We start from the raw sequence: 24815 nt of genomic DNA on the forward strand, positions 1-24815 counted from the left end.
CTGCCTGCTCCCAATGAAGACAAACCTCTCTCCATTCTTAGGCCATTCTGATTGTCTACTTAAAAGAACTCCAGGATAGTGGTTTCCTGATCCTGTAATTTATGGCTTTTCATTGAAGACATGGGTTGGCCAATAATCTTTAACAGTTTGAGCAGGATCCTGCCATGATTGCTTTCATTGGAGATGGAATTAAACCCTGAATACGACAGAGTTACCCAACTACATATTTACACTTTGTGCAGTTACAAAAATGTGCCATCTCCTAGGCTCAAGGACCATAGGAAGGCAGAAGTGTTGTTTTCTCCAAACAACCCAAGCTAATGAGACTCTGAAAAGTCAAATGCTTTATTTGGAATAGACATATGCCTAACTGTAATTCCATTCCCAGGCACTGAAATATTTTAGTGTAAATGCTAGTGCTCCATTTGGAAAGAGGAATTTATACCAGTGTCACACTGTTCCTCAGTGCTCCCATTTCTCATAGGTAAGGAAAAGATATCATATTATAATGTATGTACACTTTGAAATTGAATTTGAAATGAGGCTACTTAGTTGAAGAGTATTCAGTTTTACAGCTGGGTATTAGCCTGCTTAGGGTAGATGTATAAAAATAATGAACCACTCAAGTGCATTAGTAGCCTTGTATATTTTCCTGCTACTCCCTCATCAGTCTTTAGGGTTTCTTCTGAAGGCAAGTTTCAGCAAAACTGATACTGAAAACAACAAGTTTCAGCCTACTCTTAACATTGTTTTATCAAAGGAAATACTTTCACAGAAAAGTATACCATTGGCCGGCTCCTTCAAGGTAGACCTGGACCTTTTCTCTCCATGAGAGGGTCGGTCAGCAAGAGGCAAGCCCTGTTAGCCCTCTGAAAAAATGTCATCAGTTTGGAAAATTCAATGTAAATCAGGAGACATTTCTCTTCCAACCTGGGTGCATGACATTCCACCAACAAGCACCGCCTATCTTGATCTGTTCCAGTGCTCTATTTCTCATATGAGAGATGTAAGATAGTTCTGGAAAGCTAAACGCAGCTGTGTTTGGCAACATTTTTTAAGAAAGAGTAGCTACAGTGCCCCCAATTCTTTTGAACCACTATTACGCAAGTTCTCACTAAGGTTAAAATATATTATGGCAAGCAATAGCCATAATATCTTAAGCAGTAAAAAGACAAAATAGTAGGTCTGAGTTTCTATGAAATATCTTTCCTTATCTGTCCAAGTTGTTCCTACAGCCAATCCATTCCAGTCACAAGTGTATCAAGGAAATAACTCACTCCTTTTGCCATTTATCTTCCCACCCCTTGTGGTGAGACACTCTACTTTCACTGTACAACCTCCTTCTTTGTAGGGAGATGTTAGAAATGGGGTTTCTAGTTGGCAGTGGTTTGCTCCCTGTTCAAGTAGGGACCATCATTTTTGTCAGGGTAAAGGAGTGACACAGCTAAGATAATCTCTGCTCACCTCCTTGGTAGCTTGGCACAAGCAATCAGGCTTATCTCAGAGGCAACGTTTAAAGCATTTGTACATAGACACACAGTAACACAGTGAAAACATTACAAACTAAGCCCACACCAGTTTGGAATAATAGGCAGAATTTCTCTGAATTGTGCAAGACTAAAATGACAAAATCGATTTTCAAAGGTTAGATCTATTCAGTCCATATAAATCTATGGATGTGTCACTCTTAGCACAAAGTACCTTGGATGTGTCAAAATACAAAGATGAAGCAGGGGACGCTAGGTGCTGGAAAAGCATGGTGATGTGTTAGTTTCTTTACGGCCAGGGGAAGTGATGCATTGGTTCCTTACTGTCAGGGGAGGTGATATAGTGGTTCCTACTGCTGCGCAGTGGAGGTGATGTGTCAGTTCCTTACTGTCAGGGGAGGTGATGCCTCAGTTCCATACTAGGAGGATAGGTGATTATCGATATCCAGACACGCATACATGGTTCTTAATTGCTAGGCAACATCGATGAAGAGATCCACATCCAGGGATGATGTGTCAAAAATACAGATTAGTTGTATTGGTTCCTCAGCAATGAAGCAGGCACTGTCATAGTTGGAGCGGGTAGTCATGGACTTTGGTGATGCGGTGCTTGAAACTCATGCTGCTGCAGTTCTTGTTACGCAATGTGATGGAAATCTGGTGTCTGTAGTGAAAGCCATGGTCAATGCGCCGATTGAGAACCATGCTCTGGTGATGCCAGCAGTGATGCTTCAGTTTGTCGCGATGCTTTGATAAGAACAGATGCTGTGAATCAGTGATTGAAATGGAAAAATAGAAGTGCAGTTACTCTGTAGCAGAGTACCTGCTTGTTTTTGAGAAGTGCCGATACTCTCCAATTAAAAGTATTGCATTTATGTTGAGAAGTGCCAGTACTCTCCTAAGTGAAGCATGAAAAGAGGTCTTTTTTACAAGGCTGCATTAAGCCACGATAAGTGGCTAATGCAGCCTTGTAAGTAAGGAGAAGGGGACATCGCCACTGTTCTGTTGGCGATATCCCCTTGTTAATATGCCCCATAGAATTTGAAATCATGCTAAAACATCATACTAAGTGCAGCTCCACAAATATTATATATTCAATTTTAGGGCCTTGTGGTAAGATACACATTGGAAAGACCAATCACAAAATGAAAGAGCGCAAACTCCAAAGCAAAAGTATGATCCAGTGCCCTACCACAATGCACCACGGTGCAACATTTCCAACAGGTGAAGCGCGTGGGTGATGACATTCTCTCCATGAGGGGCTCTTTCAACAACATTGAAATGAAGGGAGTGCTAGTGGCTTGGCCACCTTGGAAGTGCAGTAAGAAGTAAATGAATCTGAGGAATTCACAAATCAATTAACCTCCCTGGGAAATGAATTGTGATTTATGACAGCACATCTCATGAGAATCTCTGCCTACTCTTCGTAGTGCTACACAGACATTTCCTGTGTTTATATTATTGGTGGAACAGAAACATACACATTTACATTTGCATACCAACTTGTAGGGCTACTCCCTACTACTGTTTTGACAAATTTGGTATAATTATGTTCAGCAAATTTTATGTCAAATCTAGGCAGCACGTGCCCTGTCTCTCGACATGTTGTATTCAGTGAGGGGGCTTACAGCCTGCCTCCAGCTACTGATTGGCTATTGTCTGTGTCCTTTAAAAAACTTTGCTTCCAATTGCTGTCCCACGTTTTTTCTCAATTGTTGACTCCCATGTATCGCCTCCAGAACATTTCCTCTTCCGCTTCTTCTATTGTAGCTCCTGTCTTTGGAACTTCTTTTTACATAGCGAGGCACCCGATTCACAGTCACCAAGTTTCAGTCTCTGCCCGACGATTGGCAGCCCCTCTCTGCTTTTAAGGAGCCCATTCTTCGCTCCATATTGAAACTGCATGCTACACTCGAATGGCAGCAGCAAAATCCCCAGCATCTGTTCCCGAGCAGCACAGACCTCCCCTACCCACTTCTCGAGCCAGGAGACTGTTACAGATCTCAGCGACGCCATTGCCACCAGCAGCTAAGATGAGGGCTTCACAGCTGCCTCCCAGAAGTCTGAATAAAACAACATGAATGGTGATTGTATGTTCCTGAAAAGAGTTTATAGCAAGGTGAACTATAAGCTGTGGTAAATGCCAGAGTTTCAGCAGCCTCGTCACTAGATTTCTAATTTTTTTGAGGGGAGGTGGGGGGCATTTAAAAACGCCAGTGCTCACGAATGAATTATCCCTTTTAAATACTGGGGAGATTATAAACCTTGCCATAAAAAGGGAGGTGCCATGGCAAAAATCTATTTGCCTTAAGAGAAGTATTTTACGTTTCATATATTTCATTCATATTTGCATTTAACTCTCACCTCATCTACACTCTGCCTATTTCACTCAGTATACATTTATCTTTACTGTCTTATATTCTGCGTGATTACTTTAAAGTTAAGAGAGATGACAGGCAGCCATTGAGCTTCCTCTGTACTCTGGCCAAATATTTGGCCATTTTAAATTAGTAAAACATCAAGTGAGGTACATCGAATATCAGCTTAAAAAGAAAAGACATATTTGAAAGTATTTTATTGTACTTTTTAAAAAGACACCTCAATGACAAAAATCCACCAGAGTGTTCCGAAAATATGTGCTTTAAAGTAAACAATAAATCACTGCTTTTCACTCAAATGCAATTAATCATTGAAATCTACAGTGACTAGTGGTTTAGGGTAGCCGCAACTAATGACTTGAAAACTGCAATGTAGGCACTCTTTGAGGTGCTATGTGTGACCAGGGGCTAGAAGGGACCAGTTTAGTCGAACTGAACAGTTACCTCACAAGGAAAGCATTGAAGTCCAGTTCCAGGCTTTATGGACACACCACCATATGAGTCAATGGAGTGGTCCTGATGCAAGGGATACAGGAAGTTGAAGATACCTAAAAATGCTGAGCCAGTGTTGAGGGTTTTCCTCTGTTCACCTTAACGCCCTTGAGCAAGGAGGGCAACGTTGGCCTCAGTGGCCAGTATCCCATGATGTCCTGATGAGGTCCAGCACAAAACCAGTTGCACGGATCTACTGACCTCCGATTACAGCACAACCAGCGGTTCCCTTTAACTTACAGTAAGTTCCATGCTGGTGAGCAAACTGCACTTTGTGACTTTTCCAGGACCATCTGACATGGCTGCAACTTTTGAGGGCCAGGGTTCGGTCTCCAAGGCTACAACCTGGCAGTCTATGTTATCAGGTTTCTAGATGCTGGCTTTCAAGTGTGCAGGTTACTACAGCTCTGTGGCTGTAACAGATTCTTGCAGTCACCTTCTCTGTCTGGGTTTGGGAATGACTTTCCATGAACCTGGCACCACAGACACATCCCATTTTTGATAGCCCAAGCTTCGGCAGCTGTAGTCCAGTCTTTGGTGCAATGTATCTTTGCTGGGTCCAGGGAACGGCAGGGCAGGCCTTCTTTGGTCCTCTCTCCAGTACAAATGTGATCTGAGGTCTGGGTACAAGGTGAGCCACATTATGCCCCTTTCTTGCCCTGTGGAGTACTTGGTGTCCTCTCCCTAATGATGACTTACTTGAATCTGGCTAGCATGGAGTGTACTGTTCTGTCCACTCCAAGCACGGAAAAACACTTCTCTGGGTGTCTGGAGGTCCCTAGCCCAATTTAGAGCTAAAGCTAGCTGGGGACGACAGTCCTTTTGAAAAACCAGTATGACAATGGCTTCTACCTCTCTGCCCAAATTCCCAGCCTGTCTGTCTAAACAAAAGAGCAGTCACTTCCATGTTTGATCACCATTTGATTTTCAAAGATGGCTTCACCTTTGAAACTTGCTTTTTTTGGCACACCCCCACTCTTGGAAACCCTGCTATGAGGAGGTCACACCTCTTCCTGCAGCAGATCTATTGTTTGGTCCTCACAGTCATTCTCACTTTCCCTGAGAAAAGCAGAGAGCTGTCTTGAGGACAGAAAACTTGTGTTCAACCATGAGCAGTTACTGGAGACTTTGAGCAGCAAAGTGGCAACTTTCTAATAGGGCTCTTTGTATACAAGTTACATTAAATTCAGGCAACAGTTCATTTGATACCTTTAAGTACCATGGTAATTAGTACCTTTTTATATTTTTTTATTTTAATGCAAAGGGAGATCACCGAGTGATTACGCACCTCCCTCTTGAGTCTGCTAAAACTCTGAGAATTCTGTAAGTAAGTGTTTTGCTAGCAAGGATTGCAATTCATCTCATTGATAGACTTTGTGAGGTACAGGCAATAGTATGATATTTTAGTTCATTAAGAAGTTTACTATATTTAATGGCTAGATGAGTTTCCGATAAGAATACCAGGTGTCGTTTATATATGTTTAGCTCTTCCCGAACAAACCAACGTTTGCTAGCAGTATTCAGACCGGAGACATTCCTTTTTTTATTTAAAAATGTTTTTTTTATTGGGGTACCAAGCACAGAAAACAAACATATACAGTAACAATCAAGAGAAAAATCAAAAAACTATAGTTAGTTCCCCAAACATTTTTCATACCTTTTCTCCCCCCCACCCCCTGTGGATCCATCCTTCCCCCAGCAAACCAGTTCATCAGGAAACAGGGCTAAACAAAGAAAAAAAGAAAAACCGAAAAAGAATAAGTTAATAGCATGATACAATAATACAATAAATGGGCACATGGAAAAGAAGAAAATATAAATGTGTCTTTGCCTAGCGATTGAGCCAATTAGACAGAGGCAACCAGAGCTTCTCTCCTTTCTCTTTAGCCCGCCTTTCTCTCCTCTTCACCACCGCCATTTCCCAATTATATACAGACATTAATTTAATAAACCAAACATATTCAGTCGGGGGTAACATCTAGCCATACTGTGGCTATACATAGACGATAAAAGGCCATAGCAACAAATACAAGTTTCTTATAATTTTCATCCACCAATTGATCGGAAATACCCAACATGACAGTCAACGGGGTAAGTACCAGAGAGAGACCAAAGATTGCCCTCAGCCTAAGTTCGATTTTAGATAGTAATTGAGAAAGTTTCGAGCAGGTCACGAACATATGGGTGCTATCCGCGGCCACATCGCCACAACGCGGACAGCTAACACCAGTAGTACCCCCCCACCTATGTATTCGAGCAGGGGTGACATACAAATTACACCAAGCTTTGAAACACTGTATGTGTAGATTGGCAGATAGACATATTGTTTGGCTATAGTACAGAGAGTCCTCACAGTCCCACTGCCATTCCTGTACCTGCACTTGCCATTGTTCAAAATCTTTAGCTAAGTCATCCCCCATTCTTTCCTTAATGACTTTATGAATATCAGATATTTGTGGTACCATATTTTTTCTAAACATTTCTAGCAAGGGGATTTGTCCCCGGTTGTGACATTTCTTATCTATAAAGTCCCTAACTTGTAAAAATTTAGAGAAATCCATGTTCCCAATCCCAAACCATTCTTTAAGAGCATCAAAAGAAAGTATACAATCCTCGGACAAAAGATCCCGATACAATAAATCCCTTTCTCCCTCCACCTGTGAAAGTAGCCATCATTAAAAATATCAGAGTAAAGAATGGCATTGCTGCCAAAAGGGGAATACCTATGCACCTGGGGCACCAGTTTTTCCTGACTGCAGTCCAGACTTTATATACACTGAGCAGCACCTTAAACTTAACCATCTTAAAACATGCAAAATCAATCTGTTGCAATAGCAAACCCCTGGCCTCTACCCCACAAAGAAGTTGAAAAATTGAGCATCCAAAGTCATCTGAATTAGCACCATTTATCAGTTCAACCGAGTACTTCAAAGTGGTGGCCCAATAATAGAGCTGGAAATTAGGAACGGACCACCCCCCCCGGTCTCTAGGCAAAGTCATATATCGTAAGGCCCGTCTTGGACGCTTGCCCGCCCATAAAAATCAAGAAATGACTTGATTAAATTTCCGGAACCAAACTTTACTAAATTCCAGAGAGATAGTCCTGAAATAACAAAGAATTTTTGGCTAAAAAATCATTTTAATGACGTTACTCCCCCCATAAGTGTCAAATGTAGATTAATCATTCTCTTAGTGTCAGTTTTCATTTTTCCTAAGAGTGGCACGAGATTTAGATCCACAATTGTGACTGGGTCGGAACTAATCTCGACCCCGAGATATCTTGCGCTAGGTACAATCCGTGGATCAGCCATATCTACCATCTCATTTATCACTATTTGCGTTTTGCTTTCATTCATATGGTAGGCAGAGATTTCCCCAAATCGATACGTAATGGCCCCTAGCGCAGCTACAGTCTCCTGTGGAGCTGGAGTAACTATTGCTAGGTCGTCAGAATATCCTAGCATTTTTACCTCCCCTCGTGGAGCACATACATGTTGAATTGCCTGGCTCTCTTGTATTAATCTGATTAGGGGGTCAATATAGATTGCAAATAGCAAAGGAGAGCAGGGGCAGCCTTGACTGGTAACCCGTTCTATGCTAATCTCTCCAGAATAGACTCCCTTTAGTGCTATCTTGGCTACAGGATCTAAATACACGCCTTTTATAGCCCGAATATAACCTTCCCCTATTCCGTAGTGCTTCAAAACTGCCCATAAAATGGGCCAGGAGACCCTATCAAAAGCTTTTTCAGCATCAAGTAGAATTAACGCCATAGGGTCTCCTGTCACCTTGGTGTAATCAAATAAAGTTATGACTCTATGGATATGGTCTATAGTTTTTCGACCCGGCACAAAACCATGTTGATTATATGATACTAATTTTTCAATGACAGAGGCCAGTCTATTCTCAGAAATCTTAGAATACATTTTAACGTCGTTGTTAATCAAAGAAATTGGCCGGTTAGCAACTAGATCAGTAGCTGGCTTGCCTTTCTTTCAAAAAACTAAAATTTTGGCAAATCTCCATGAATCAAGTGGAGGTTCCTCCGCCTGAAAAGTTCCAACAAGATTGGGGCGAGCTGCAAGGCGAATTAAAAAAAAATTCTCCTGGCAAAAAATCAAGCCTAACAGCTTTACCAGATGGAATTGATTCTAGGGCCTTGTCAACCTCAACTAAGGTGATTGGTGCTTCCAGCATACCCAGATCTATGGTGGACAAAGGTTCAATTGAAACTTGATCAAGAAATACTGATATCTCATCCTGCAAAGTTAGAGTATGAATCCTTTCCTCTGAGTATAATCTCTGGTAGAATTTTTCAAAAGCTGAAAGAATAGCATCAGAGTCTCTTACAAAACCAATATCTGGATCGTTGATTCCCATGATTCGGGCTTGAGCGTCCTTTACCCTAATACGTAGTGCAAGGTTATGTCCTGTTCTCTTATTGGTTTCGTACATTTGCGTGCGCCAGGCAACATACCTGGCAGCTGCCTTACTAGCTGAGATCTCAGTTATAGCAGCTCTAGAAGTTGCAATCTGCGTTTGTGCTGCCTCAATATTCACTTTAACCAAAATCACCTGGCCCAGGTTTAATTCGGCTCTGCTCATTTCCACATATAGATTCTTAATCTTATCCTTTTCTTGTTTTTGAATCTGCCGTCTGAACTGTGTCATTTCTCGTCTCACCCCGGCTTTTAGTGTGTCCCAAACAAATTGAGGACTAGTGCTCCCCTGATTTTCCGCAAAAAACCTAGTGATCCAAAGTCCGATTAAAAGTCCAGCTGGACCTGTTCTTCATACACTTAAGTGAGAGTTCCAGAACCAACGGATTATGATCAGACATAGCCTTGGGATATTTCTCAATGTTGCAACCCGCCACCAAATTGTGAGAAATGAAAAAATAGTCTAACCTAGAATGTGATTGATGCGGGGCAGAATAATATGTAAACCCATCTTCCTGCTTCCTATTGCAGCCCACATATCTACTAGCCCATGGAGCTCTCTCATTTGACAGAAAGACCTAAAAACCTTGGGTTTCAGCCCCTGGTAACCAGCTTCGGATAGATTTTGTACAGCCCAGCCCAATTTTATATTAAAATAGCCACAAATAATCAGTGGGAGCGGCCAGCCCACCAATTCTGTGTTCAGCCAGTCATATACCTCGGTAGCATCCAATACCGGGCCATAAACAGAGCAAACGGTGAAAGCATTATTATCTATAGCACATTGAGTTATGGCCCATCTACCATATTTGTCTGAGATCGACCATGGAAAGTCCGCCAGACCCCTGCGGGCAAATATAGCAACCCCCCCCTAGTCATGGTTTCCTGTTTTGTAGATATCACCATCCCAAACCCATCAAATTCCAAAATTTGGCTTTTACTAGCTTGGATATGAGTCTCCTGGAGATAAATAATATTGGCCCTGAGAATTCGAATATCCTCTTTAATCCTACCCCGTTTGTCTGGGTCATTCAAGCCACATATTTAATCGTGGCTATCCAGACACCCCCCATTGCTTATATATTCTGTACCAGCAATAAACACAGCAAAGACTAAAAAAAGCACATACGTTCTGATAGCTACTTTCCACATGCCCATTGCCTTACCCCCCTTGATAAGGATCTGCACACCCCAGTCCCCACCCCTCATCACATCGGCAAAAAAGGTCACCAGACCCTTGTGATGCCTCCCACGTTGTGCGCCCCCGTTGCTTCCTGACCCCCCACCCCCAAAAAAAGAGAATAATAAAAAAAAGATCAGGCAAATGCCATGGCTAAGCCTCAACCAAGAAAAATCCAGCCTCAGATCCCCACTCCATTGACATTGAAGTCTCCATCCGAAAAAATGCATCAAAAATACCAGTAGAGTACAAAAAGGTCCAAATAAAGAAGATGAATAGACAAGAAACAAATAGATAGCTTCAACAAGATCAAATAGAAACAAGAACACTTAACCCTTCCACAAAGACCCAGTCCTATTCACCCGATAGCGCTTTCAAATAATCCCCTGCTTGGATCTCAGACCTGAACACCCTTGTCCAGCCCTGAAAGATCACTTTCAAGCGAGCATGATTCATCAAATAAATCTCACACCAAGTTTCTGGAATGATGGGATCATCTGCCTCAGACGCCACCGTCTCTCCACCGTGGTATGGCAAGTCAAGTCAAGTCAAAAACCACTTTATTCGATTTAGTTAAAAATCATAAAAGCATGCTACATTCATATAGAGGTGACGGTATTACAACTTGAGTAAATACAAATTCATTGAGTCAGTACTATTTACAGATTCACACAATTAAAAAGTTAAAAAGCATCAATTAAAAACGTATAAATCATACTTAAAAATACAGCTAAAAATGGGAGTACATATTATGCTTTTAGCAAATTACAAATACACAAAACATTATCCAATTTTGCCTTCCATGCAAAAACCCAGATATTAAATTTTAAGTCTTTTCCTCCTGATCCTAACTGCAGCAACAAGGTAATTGGCCACGCTAAACATAGCCAAAGCAGAATCCAAAAGTTGAAGATACAGGAGGGCTGGTTTTGCCTGTTGGAAGGTTTTATCCTTCAATAATGGAACCAGGTATTTCTGCCTGGGCACAGTAAAGAAATGACAAAACAACATAAAGTGCATATTGTCTTGTACTGAAAAGTTATCACAGTTACAGACAGGGGCGTCCTCCTCCCTATACCAGCATTGACTATCACAGAGCACCATATAAATCTGATTAAACCGGAGTTTAACCAGAAGCCACCTGTGAAAGGGGATGTTAACAATGGTAAGGTATGGTTGTATAGAGAGGGAAGTGATGGTCAGATAATGAGCTCTGACCGTGGTTTTGGTCAGTTGTCGTTCCTCCCTCTCCATATTTTTAATGTTAATAAAGTTGAGCTTGACCCAATCCAAATCAGATTTCCTTAGGTCTTGGGGGGCCGAAAAAATATCGGGACGTCCAAGAACCAAAGAACATTTCTGAATATAAGAAAGCCAAACTATTTTATTGAAATTATCCAATTTTAGAGAGTCCACCAAGATTTTATGGTTCAGGCCTAGATTGGTGTTAGTCCAGGTCCTTATCCATAACAAAATTGGGGCCATAAGAAGGGTGTCAGAAATGTACCCTAGGCCAAGTTCCTGGTGGACTGAAAACGTGGCTGTGGACTGAGGTAACCCTAATATTGATTGGAGAAACTTATTTTCTTCCCTCTGGATCGACTCACCGTTCACATACCCCCACAAACCTGAACCATACCTGGCTATTGCCACAGATTTTGCCCTATAGATGTTTAATAAGGCGCCAGTTGGTTTCCCGCCCAGTCTCCTGGAAAAGCTTAAAATGGCGTTAGCCGAACTCCTAACTGCTTTAGTTTTAGCTGTGATTTGGGGAACCCAGCTTCCTCTGGAGTCAAAAATAACACCCAAATAAGTAAAAGTTTTGACGTTAGTGATCACGTCACCATTGCAATAGAACTGTTTAGAGTTATTTTTAACAGTCCCGAAAGTCATGACGTGCGATTTAGAGTTATTTATCACTAAGTCCAGTGAAGACATAAAATCATTAAAACCATTTAAAAGTCTTTGTAAACCAATGGGCGTACGCGCTATCAAAGCTGCGTCATCGGCGTACAGTAGAACGGGAATTCTAGTGTCCCCTGCACGCGGAATGTCCAAGGTGGCATTTAAAAGAGTTTCTTCAAGTGAATTTATATAGAGGGTGAACAGCATGGGAGCAAGAATGCAGCCCTGCCGCACCCCCCTGCTCGATTTGAACCAGGCTGTACAATTCCCCTCTTGATTCATCCTAATAGAGGCTTTTAGATCCTTATGTAGTTCAGCCAAAAAATATACAAGGGGTGGATCCAGACCCAATTTTAATAACATGGTACACAGCCGAGCTCTATTAACTAAATCAAAAGCTGTGGACAGGTCCATAAACGCAACAAAAATTGAACCCTTCTTAGCAATAGTGTATTTCGAAATTATCAGATGAAGATTGAGGCATTGATCCTCTGTCCCTCTGCCTGCACGAAACCCATACTGGGTTTCTGCTAGGATGTCATTCTCTAGGGACCAAGTATTAATTCTCGCTAACAGGACCTTGCCCAATATCTTCATCGAAGAATCCAATAAAGAAATTGTATGGCAGAAATCCGGCCTCACAAAGAATGTCTGTCCTTCAGCAGATTTCTTGGCGTCTGGTCTAGCCTTTTCAAAAACTGCTTGTCGCAGAAGAACATTCCCCCCCAGTTTTCAAAAACTGCTTGTCGCAGAAGAAAACTCCCCCCAGCAAGATCAGAGGCAGCAGAACCCTCCTACCCAGTCCAAACATCAGGGCTTGATCCATCACCGTTTTTTAGCTCACTGCACCATCCCAGCTCAGAACCTGGCCGTATGCAAATTAGTCTGTCCCTGGCCCAGTGCATCATGGGAACAGGGAAACTAAACTACCAAGCCAATTCTTATACTGGGAAGGTAACAGGCTTCCGGGGACCGGTTTCTGGCCTTTCAGCCATCTTCGGCCCGGCTTGCTTGAATCCTGATGGTGCAGTGAGCAAGGGACTCACATCTGAGTATACCCTTCCACACTTATGGTGGACAAAATGATTCAGAAAAGGGGTTAGTGATGGACAGAGTATCTGAATTAAGCATAACACTCCTACCCAGTCCAAAGATCAGGGCTTGATCCATCACCGTTTTTTAGCTCACTGCACCATCCCAGCTCAGAACCTGGCTATATGCAAATTAGTCTGTCCCTGGCCCAGTGCATCATGGGAACAGGGCAAACCGAACTACCAAGCCAAGTCCTATACTGGGAAGGAAACAAGCTTCCGGGGACCGGTTTCTGGCATTTCATCCGCCTTCAGCCTGGCTTGCTTGAATCCTGATGGTGCAGTGAGCAAGGGACTCACATCTGAGTATACCCTTCCACGCTTATGGTGGACAAAATGATTCAGAAAAGGGGCTGGTGATGGACAGAGTATCTGAATTAAGCAGAACACTCCTACCCAGTCCAAAGATCAGGGCTTGATCCATCACTGTTTTTTAGCTCACTGCACCATCCCAGCTCAGAACCTGGCTATATGCAAATTAGTCTGTCCCTGGCCCAGTGCATCATGGGAACAGGGCAAACAAAACTACCAAGCCAATTCTTATACTAGGAAGGAAACAAGCTTCTGGGGACCGGTTTCTGGCATTTCAGCCGTCTTCGGCCCGGCTTGCTTGAATCCTGATGGTGCAGTGAGCAAGGGACTCACATCTGAGTATACCCTTCCAAGCTTATGGTGGACAAAATGATTCAGAAAAGGGGGTGGTGATGGACAGAGTATCTGAATTAAGCAGAACACTCCTACCCAGTACAAAAATCAGCGCTTGATCCATCACAGTTTTTTAGCTCACTGCACCATCCCAGCTCAGAACCTGGCTATATGCAAATTAGTCTGTCCCTGGCCCAGTGCATCATGGGAACAGGGCAAACCACACTACCAAGCCAATTCTTATACCGGGAAGGAAACAAGCTTCCGGGGACCGGTTTCTGGCATTTCAGCAATCTTTGGCACGGCTTGCTTGAATCCTGATGGTGCAGTGAGCAAGGGACTCACATCTGAGTATACCCTTCCACGCTTATGGTGGACAAAATGATTCAGAAAAGGGGGTGGTGATGGAGAGAGTATCTGAATTAAGCAGAACCCTCCTACCCAGTCCAAAGATCAGGGCTTGATCCATCACCGTTTTTTAGCTCACTGCACCATCCCAGCTCAGAACCTGGCTATATGCAAATTAGTCTGTCCCTGGCCCAGTGCATCATGGGAAACGGGCAAACTAAACTACCAAGCCAATTCTTATACTGGGAAGGAAACAAGCTTCCAGGGACCGGTTTCTGGCATTTCAGCCGTCTTCGGCCCGGCTTGCTTGAATCCTGATGGTGCAGTGAGCAAGGGACTCACATCTGAGTATACCCTTCCATGCTTATGGTGGACAAAATGATTCAGAAAAGGGGGTGGTGATGGACAGAGTATCTGAATTAAGCAGAACACTCCTACCCAGTCCAAAGATCAGGGCTTGATCCATCACCATTTTTTAGCTCACTGCACCATCCCAGCTCAGAACCTGGCTATATGCAAATTAGTCTGTCCCAGGCCCAGTGCATCATGGGAACAGGGCAAACCAAACTACCAAGCCAATTCTTATATTTGGAAGGTAACAAACTTCCGGGGACCGGTTTCTGGCATTTCAGCCATCTTCGGCCCGGCTTGCTTGAATCCTGATGGTGCAGTGAGCAAGGGACTCACATCTGAGTATACCCTTCCACGCTTATGGTGGACAAAATGATTCAGAAAAGGGGTGGTGATGGACAGAGTATCTGAATTAAGCAGAACACTCCTACCCAGTCCAAAGATCAGGGCTTGATCCATCACCGTTTTTCAGCTCACTGCACCATCCCAGCTCTGAACCTGGCTATATGCAAATTAGTCTGTCCCTGGCCCAGTGCATCATTGGAACAAGGCAAACCAAACAACCAAGCAAATTCTTTTACTGGGAAGGAAACAAGCTTCCGGGGACCAGCTTCTGGCATTTCAGCCGTCTTCGGCCTGGCTTGCTTGAATCATGATGGTGCAGTGAGCAAGGGACTCACATCTGAGTATACCCTTCCACACTTATGGTGGACAAAATGATTCAGAAAAGGGGGTGGTGATGGACAGAGTATCTGAATTAAGCAGAACACTCCTACCCAGTCCAAAGATCAGGGCTTGATCCATCACCGTTTTTTAGCTCACTGCACCATCCCAGCTCAGAACCTGGCTATATGCAAATTAGTCTGTCCCTGGCCCAGTGCATCATGGGAACAGGGCAAACCGAACTACCAAGCCAAGTCCTATACTGGGAAGGAAACAAGCTTCCGGGGACCGGTTTCTGGCATTTCATCCGCCTTCAGCCTGGCTTGCTTGAATCCTGATGGTGCAGTGAGCAAGGGACTCACATCTGAGTATACCCTTCCACGCTTATGGTGGACAAAATGATTCAGAAAAGGGGCTGGTGATGGACAGAGTATCTGAATTGAGCAGAACACTCCTACCCAGTCCAAAGATCAGGGCTTGATCCATCACTGTTTTTTAGCTCACTGCACCATCCCAGCTCAGAACCTGGCTATATGCAAATTAGTCTGTCCCTGGCCCAGTGCATCATGGGAACAGGGCAAACCAAACTACCAAGCCAATTCTTATACTAGGAAGGAAACAAGCTTCTGGGGACCGGTTTCTGGCATTTCAGCCGTCTTCGGCCCGGCTTGCTTGAATCCTGATGGTGCAGTGAGCAAGGGACTCACATCTGAGTATACCCTTCCAAGCTTATGGTGGACAAAATGATTCAGAAAAGGGGGTGGTGATGGACAGAGTATCTGAATTAAGCAGAACACTCCTACCCAGTACAAAAATCAGCGCTTGATCCATCACAGTTTTTTAGCTCACTGCACCATCCCAGCTCAGAACCTGGCTATATGCAAATTAGTCTGTCCCTGGCCCAGTGCATCATGGGAACAGGGCAAACCACACTACCAAGCCAATTCTTATACCGGGAAGGAAACAAGCTTCCGGGGACCGGTTTCTGGCATTTCAGCAATCTTTGGCACGGCTTGCTTGAATCCTGATGGTGCAGTGAGCAAGGGACTCACATCTGAGTATACCCTTCCACGCTTATGGTGGACAAAATGATTCAGAAAAGGGGGTGGTGATGGAGAGAGTATCTGAATTAAGCAGAACCCTCCTACCCAGTCCAAAGATCAGGGCTTGATCCATCACCGTTTTTTAGCTCACTGCACCATCCCAGCTCAGAACCTGGCTATATGCAAATTAGTCTGTCCCTGGCCCAGTGCATCATGGGAACAGGGCAAACTAAACTACCAAGCCAATTCTTATACTGGGAAGGAAACAAGCTTCCAGGGACCGGTTTCTGGCATTTCAGCCGTCTTCGGCCCGGCTTGCTTGAATCCTGATGGTGCAGTGAGCAAGGGACTCACATCTGAGTATACCCTTCCATGCTTATGGTGGACAAAATGATTCAGAAAAGGGGGTGGTGATGGACAGAGTATCTGAATTAAGCAGAACACTCCTACCCAGTCCAAAGATCAGGGCTTGATCCATCACCATTTTTTAGCTCACTGCACCATCCCAGCTCAGAACCTGGCTATATGCAAATTAGTCTGTCCCAGGCCCAGTGCATCATGGGAACAGGGCAAACCAAACTACCAAGCCAATTCTTATATTTGGAAGGTAACAAACTTCCGGGGACCGGTTTCTGGCATTTCAGCCATCTTCGGCCCGGCTTGCTTGAATCCTGATGGTGCAGTGAGCAAGGGACTCACATCTGAGTATACCCTTCCACGCTTATGGTGGACAAAATGATTCAGAAAAGGGGTGGTGATGGACAGAGTATCTGAATTAAGCAGAACACTCCTACCCAGTCCAAAGATCAGGGCTTGATCCATCACCGTTTTTCAGCTCACTGCACCATCCCAGCTCTGAACCTGGCTATATGCAAATTAGTCTTTCCCTGGCCCAGTGCATCATTGGAACAAGGCAAACCAAACTACCAAGCAAATTCTTTTACTGGGAAGGAAACAAGCTTCCGGGGACCAGCTTCTGGCATTTCAGCCGTCTTCGGCCTGGCTTGCTTGAATCATGATGGTGCAGTGAGCAAGGGACTCACATCTGAGTATACCCTTCCACACTTATGGTGGACAAAATGATTCAGAAAAGGGGGTGGTGATGGACAGAGTATCTGAATTAAGCAGAACACTCCTACCCAGTCCAAAGATCAGGGCTTGATCCATCACCGTTTTTTAGCTCACTGCACCAGCTCAGAACCAGGCTATATGCAAATTAGTCTGTCCCTGGCCCAGTGCATCATGGGAACAGGGCAAACCAAACTACCAAGCCAAATCTTATACTGGGAAGGAAACAAACTTCCGGGGACCGGTTTCTGGCATTTCAGCCGTCTTCGGCCCGGCTTGCTTGAATCCTGATGGTGCAGTGAGCAAGGGACTCACATCTGAGTATACCCTTTCACGCTTATGGTGGACAAAATGATTCAGAAAAGGGGCTTGTGATGGACAGAGTATCTGAATTAAGCAGAACACTCCTACCCAGTCCAAAGATCAGGGATTGATTCATCACCATTTTTTAGCTCACTGCACCATCCCAGCTTAGAACCTGGCTATATGCAAATTAGTCTGTCCCTGGCGCAGTGCATCATGGGAACAGGGCAAACCAAACTACCAAGCAAATTCTTATACTGGGAAGGAAACAAGCTTCCGGGGACCGGTTTCTGGCATTATAGCCGTCTTCTGCCCAGTTTGCTTGAATCCCGATGGTGCAGTGAGCAAGGGACTCACATCTGAGTATACCCTTCCATGCTTATGGTGGACAAAATGATTCAGAAAAGGGGGTGGTGATGGACAGAGTATCTGAATTAAGCAGAACACTCCTACCCAGTCTAAAGATCAGGGCTTGATCCATCACCGTTTTTTAGCTCACTGCACTTTCCCAGCTCAGAATCTGGCTATATGCAAATTAGTCTGTCCCTGGCCCAGTGCATCATGGGAACAGGGCAAACCAAAATACCAAGCCACTTCTTATACTAGGAAGGAAACATGCGACCGGGGACCGGTTTCTGGCATTTCAGCCATCTACGGCCCGGCTTACTTGAATCCTCATGGTGCAGTGAGCAAGGGACTCACATCTGAGTATAGCCTTCCAAACTAATGGTGGACAAAATGATTCAGAAAAGGGGGTGGTGATGGACAGAGTATCTGAATTAAGCAGAACACTCCTACCCAGTCCAAAGATCAGGGCTTGATCCATCACCGTTTTTTAGCTCACTGCACCATCCCAGCTCAGAACCTGGCTGTATACAAATTAGTCTGTCCCTGGCCCAGTGCATCATGGGAACAGGGCAAACCAAACTACCAAGCCAATTCTTATACTGGGAAGGAAACAAGCTTCTGGGGACCGGTTTCTGGCATTTCAGACATCTTCAGCCCGGCTTGCTTGAATACTGATGGTGCAGTGAGCAAGGGACTCACATCTGAGTATACCCTTCCACGCTTATGGTGGACAAAATGATTCAGAAAAGGGGATGGTGATGGACAGAGTATCTGAATTAAGCAGAACACTCCTACCCAGTCCAAAGATCAGGGCTTGATCCATCACCGTTTTTTAGCTCACTGCACCATCCCAGCTCAGAACCTGGCTTTATGCAAATTAGTCTGTCCCTGGCCCAGTGCATCATGGGAACAGGGCAAACCAAACTACCAAGCCAATTCTTATACTGGGAAGGAAACAAGCTTCTGGGGACCGGTTTCTGGCATTTCAGCCGTCTTCGGCCCGGCTTGCTTGAATCCTGATGGTCCAGTCAGCAAGGGACTCACATCTGAGTATACCCTTCCACGCTTATGGTGGACAAAATGATTCAGAAAAGGGGGTGTTGATGGACAGAGTATCTGAATTAAGCAGAACACTCCTACCCAGTCCAAAGATCAGGGCTTGATCCATCACTGTTTTTTAACTCACTGCACCATCCCAGCTCAGAACCTGGCTATATGCAAATTAGTCTGTCCCTTGCCCAGTGCATCATGGGAACAGGGCAAACCAAACTACCAAGCCAATTCTTATACTGGGGAGGAAACAAACTTCCGGAGACCGGTTTCTGGCATTTCAGCGGTCTTCGGCCCGGCTTGCTTGAATCCTGATGGTGCAGTGAGCAAGGGATTCACATCTGAGTATACCCTTCCATGCTTATGGTGGACAAAATGAGTCAGAAAAGGGGGTGGTGATGGACAGAGTATCTGAATAAAGCAGAACACTCCTACCCAGTCCACAGATCTGGGCTTCATCCATCACCGTTTTTTAGCTCACTGCACCATCCCAGCTCAGAACCTGGCTAAATGCAAATTATTCTGTACTTGGCCCAGTGCATCATGGGAACAGGGCAAACCAAACTACCAAGCCAAGTCTTATACTGGGAAGGAAACAAGCTTCCAGGGACCGGTTTCTGGCATTTCATCTGTCTTCGGCCTGGCTTGCTTGAATCCTGATGGTGCAGTGAGGAAGGGACTCACATCTGAGTATACCTTTCCACGCTTATGGTGGACAAAATGATTCAGAAAAGGGGCTGGTGATGGACGGAGTATCTGAATTAAGCAGAACACTCCTACCCAGTCCAAAGATCAGGGCTTGGTCCATCACCGTTTTTTAGCTCACTGCACCATCCCAGCTCAGAACCTGGCAATATGCAAATTAGTCTGTCCCTGGCCCAGTGCATCATGGGAACAGGACAAACCAAATTCCAAGCCAATTCTTATACTGGGAAGGAAACAAGCTTCCGGGGACCGGTTTCTGGCATTTCAGCCGTCTTCGGCCTGGCTTGCTTGAATCCTGATGGTGCAGTGAGCAAGGGACTCACATCTGAGTATACCCTTCCATGCTTATTGTGGACAAAATGATTCAGAAAAGGGGGTGGTGATGGACAGAGTATCTGAATTAAGCAGAACACTCCTACCCAGTCCAAAGATCAGGGCTTGATCCATCACCGTTTTTTAGCTCACCGCATCCTCCCAGCTCAGAACCTGGCTATATGCAAATTAGTCTGTCCCTGGTCCAGTGCACCATGGGAACAAGGCAAACCAAACTACCAAGCCAATTCTTATACTGGGAAGGAAACAAGCTTCCGGGGACCGGTTTCTGGCATTTCAGCCGTCTTCTGCCCGGCTTGCTTGAATCCTGATGGTGCAGTGAACAAGGGACTCACATCTGAGTATACCCTTCCACGCTTATGGTGGACAAAATGATTCAGAAAAGGGGGTGGTGATGGACAGAGTATCTGAATTAAGCAGAACACTCCTACCCAGTCCAAAGATCAGGGCTTGATCCATCACCGTTTTTTAGCTCACTGCACCATCCCAGCTCAGAACCTGGCTATATGCAAATTAGTCTGTCTCTGTCCCAGTGCATCATGGGAACAGGGCAAACCAAACTACCAAGCCAATTCTTATACTGGGAAGTAAACAAGCTTCCAGGGACCGGTTTCTGGCATTTCAGCCGTCTTCGGCCCGGCTTGCTTGAATCCTGATGGTGCAGTGAGCAAGGGACTCACATCTGAGTATACCCTTCCACGCTTATGGTGGACAAAATGATTCAGAAAAGGTGGTGGTGATGGACAGAGTATCTGAATTAGGCAGAACACTCCTACCCAGTCCAAAGATCAGGTCTTGATCCATCACCGTTTTTTAGCTCACTGCACCAGCTCAGAACCTGGCTATATGCAAATTAGTCTGTCCCTGGCCCAGTGCATCATGGGAACAGGGCAAACCAAACTACCAAGCCAATTCTTATACTGGGAAGGAAACAAACTTCAGGCGACCGGTTTCTGGCATTTCAGCCGTCTTCGGCCCGGCTTGCTTGAATCCTGATGGTGCAGTGAGCAAGGGACTCACATCTGAGTATACCCTTCCACGCTTATGGTGGACAAAATGATTCAGAAAAGGGGCTGGTGATGGACAGAGTATCTGAATTAAGCAGAACACTCCTACCCAGTCCAAAGATCAGGGCTTGATCCATCACCGTTTTTTAGCTCACTGCACCATCCCAGCTTGGAACCTGGCTATATGCAAATTAGTCTGTCCCTGGCCCAGTGCATCATGGGAACAGGGCAAACCAAACTACCAAGCAAATTCTTATACTGGGAAGGAAACAAGCTTCCGGGGACCGGTTTCTGGCATTTCAGCCGTCTTCTGCCCGGCTTGCTTGAATCCTGGTGGTGCAGTGAGGAAGGGACTCACATCTGAGTATACCCTTCCACGCTTATGGTGGGCAAAATGATTCAGAAAAGGGGGTGGTGATGGACAGAGTATCTGAATTAGGCAGAACACTCCTACCCAGTCCAAAGATTAGGGCTTGAGCCATCACCGTTTTTTAGCTCACTGCACCATCCCAGCCCAGAACCTGGCTATATGCAAATTAGTCCGTCCCTGGCCCAGTGCATCATGGGAACAGAACAAACCAAACTACCAAGCCAATTCTTATACTGGGAAGGAAACAAACTTCCGGGGACCGGTTTCTGGCATTTCAGCCGTCTTCGGCCCGGCTTGCTTGAATCCTGATGGTGCAGTGAGGAAGGGACTCACATCTGAGTATACCCTTCCACGCTTATGGTGGACAAAATGATTCAGAAAAGGGGCTGGTGATGGACAGAGTATCTGAATTAAGCATAACACTCCTACCCAGTCCAAAGATCAGGGCTTGATCCATCACCCTTTTTTAGCTCACTGCACCATCCCAGCTTAAACCCTTCCAAACTTATGGTGGACAAAATGATTCAGAAAAGGCGGTGGTGATGGACAGAGTATCTAAATTAAGCAGAACACTCCTACTCAGTCCAAAGATCAGGGCTTGATCCATCACCGTTTTTTAGCTCACTGCACCATCCCAGCTCAGAACCTGGCTATATGCAAATCAGTCTGTCCCTGGCCCAGTGCATCATGGGAACAGGGCAAACCAAGCTACCAAGCCAATTTTTATACTGGAAAGGAAACAAGCTTCCGGGGACCGGTTTCTGGCATTTCAGCCATCTTCGGCCCGGCTTGCTTGAATCCTGATGGTGCAGAGAGCAAGGGACTCACATCTGAGTATACCCTTCCACGCTTATGGTGGACAAAATGATTCAGAAAAGGGGGTGGTGATGGACAGAGTATCTGATTTAAGCAGAACACTCCTACCCAGTCCAAAGATCAGGGCTTGATCCATCACCATTTTTTAGCTCACTGCACCATCCCAGCTCAGAACCTGGCTATATGCAAATTAGTATGTCCCTGGCCCAGTGCATCATGGGAACAGGGCAAACCAAACTACCAAGCCAATTCTTATACAGGGAAGGAAACAAACTTCCGGGGACTGGTTTCTGGCATTTCAGCCGTCTTCAGCCCGGCTTGCTGAATCCTGATGGTGCAGTGAGCAAGGGACTCACATCTGAGTATACCCTTCCATGCTTATGGTGGACAAAATGATTCAGAAAAGGGGGTGGTGATGGACAGAGTATCTGAATTAAGCAGAACACTCCTACCCAGTCCAAAGATCAGGGCTTGATCCATCACCGTTTTTTAGCTCACTGCACCATCCCAGCTCAGAACCTGGCTATATGCAAATTAGTCTGTCCCTAGCCCAGTGCATCATGGGAACAGGGCAAACCAAACTACCAAGCCAATTCTTATACTGGGAAGGAAACAAGCTTCCGGGAACCGATTTCTGGCATTTCAGCCGTCTTCGGCCCGGCTTGCTTGAATCCTGATGGTGCAGTGAGGTTCCTAGTGTGATCCGTGGGGGTAGGAGTAGGTCCGCATTCTGAGGGTCACCAGGAGGCATCTCATGGGATCTCATGGCATCTCATGGGATCTCATGGCATCTCATGGGAAGCTTTTGTTTTTGAAAATAAGTACCTCTGTCTCATCCGAGTTGAGCTTCAGGCAGTTTTTCTTCATCCAGTTGACAACAGCTGTTGTGGACTTGTGGAAGTTGGTCTTAATGTTTGAGGTGTCTTCGGAGAGAGAGAGGATGAGTTGTGTTGCTCCGGTGTAGTATGTGATGTTAAGTCTATTGGTTTTGACGAAGTTGACCAGAGATGTCATACAGTGTTGAAGAGAGGGTGGCTGAGCAAGAGTCCTTAGGGTACTCCACAGAGGATTTCCTTGGGTTTAGAGGGGAAGGCAGACTTTTTGCATTCTCCCAGTGAGGAAAGAGGCGTTCCATCTGAGAGCGGCTGCTTGGATGACTATGTTGTACAGCCTTGTAATGAGTATGTGATGGGAGACTGTATCGAAGGCTGCCAAGAGGTCTAGGAAGACCAGTGCTTCAGTCTCTCCTCAGATAAGTAGTGCTACTGTGTTCATGTTGTAGATGGGCAGTAGCTTAATGTATCAGCTGAGAACGAAACCTCAGTGCAGGAGTCTTAGTTCCTCAGCAGAGCCCAGTCCTTTGTGGACTTTGAAGTTCTACTGAGTGGAGCCTCTCACCTGAAATATTGCTGGTGCCCAAACCCCAGAGCCCAATAGAAGTTGCCACCTGTGGTGGAATCTGTTGCACACTTTTTAGTTTATCTTGAAGAAGGAGCGCAGATAAATAAAAGAAGAAACTGAATAGTCTATTGTGTGGGCTGACTAGAAAAAGGTCTACTCCTGTTCCAGAACATGGGAAACACACACATGTTTGTATTACTGCACCTCCACTGAACACAAAATGGTTAGAGCCAATAAAAGCTGCCTATGGTTTTTCTCAATGGCTGCTTGGTAGCTAATTAAAATGTACTAAACACAGAAACCCAGTCTGAGTGCAGAGAAACAGAACTGGAGAAGAAGCCTTTTTTCACACATTTACTGCCTGCTCCCAATGAAGACAAACCTCTCTCCATTCTTAGGCCATTCTGATTGTCTACTTAAAAGAACTCCAGGGATAGCGGTTTCCTGATCCTGTAATTTATGGCTTTTCAGTGAAGACATGGGTTGGCCAATAATCTTTAACAGTTTGAGCAGGATCCTGCCATAATTGCTTTCATTGGGGGTGGAATTAAACCCTGAATACGACAGAGTTACCCAACTACATATTTACACTTTGTGCAGTTACAAAAATGTGCCCTCTCATAGGCTCAAGGACCATAGGAAGGCAGCAGTGTTGTTTTCTCCAAACAACCCAAGCTAATGAGACTCTGAAAAGTCAAATGCTTTATTTGAAATTAGCATATGCCCAACTGTAATTCCATTCCCAGGCACTGAAATATTTTAAAGTAAATGCTAGTGCTCCATTTGGAAATCGGAATTCATACCAGTGTCATACTGTTCCTCAGTGCTCCCATTTCCCATAGGTAAGGAAAACGGATGTATGACGTTACAACGCATACTTTTACCAGGCATACCTTTACAACACGGTTTTTACAACGCATGCCTTTACAACGCATAGCGCTTTGGGGTGCTGGATAGTGAAAAGTTTAATTTACTATTCCAACTCCAGTCCCCGTGGACACTAGGGAAGGTGTTGGATAGTACATTAAACTTATTCCCTATCCTAGAGCGCCCCCCAGCGCAATGCGTTGTAATGGTTTGCGTTGTAATGACTGCATTGTAATGGTAGTGCGTGGTAAAAGATTCGTTGTAAAGGTTGTATACCAAGGAAAAGGTATCATATTATAATGTATGCACATTTTAAAAATTGAATTTGAAATGAGGATACTTTGTTGAAGAGTATTCAGTTTTACAGCTCGGTATTAGCCTGCTTAGGGTAGATGTATAAAAATAATGAACCACTCAAGTGCATTAGTAGCCTTGTGTATTTTCATGCTACTCCCTCATCAGTCTTTAGGGTTTTTTCTGAAGGCAAGTTTCAGCAAAACTCATACTGAAAACAACAAGTTTCAT

Source organism: Lissotriton vulgaris, chromosome 4_1, assembly GCF_964263255.1.
Source record: "Lissotriton vulgaris chromosome 4_1, aLisVul1.2, whole genome shotgun sequence".
In the NCBI taxonomy this organism is placed as follows: Eukaryota; Metazoa; Chordata; class Amphibia; order Caudata; family Salamandridae; genus Lissotriton; species Lissotriton vulgaris.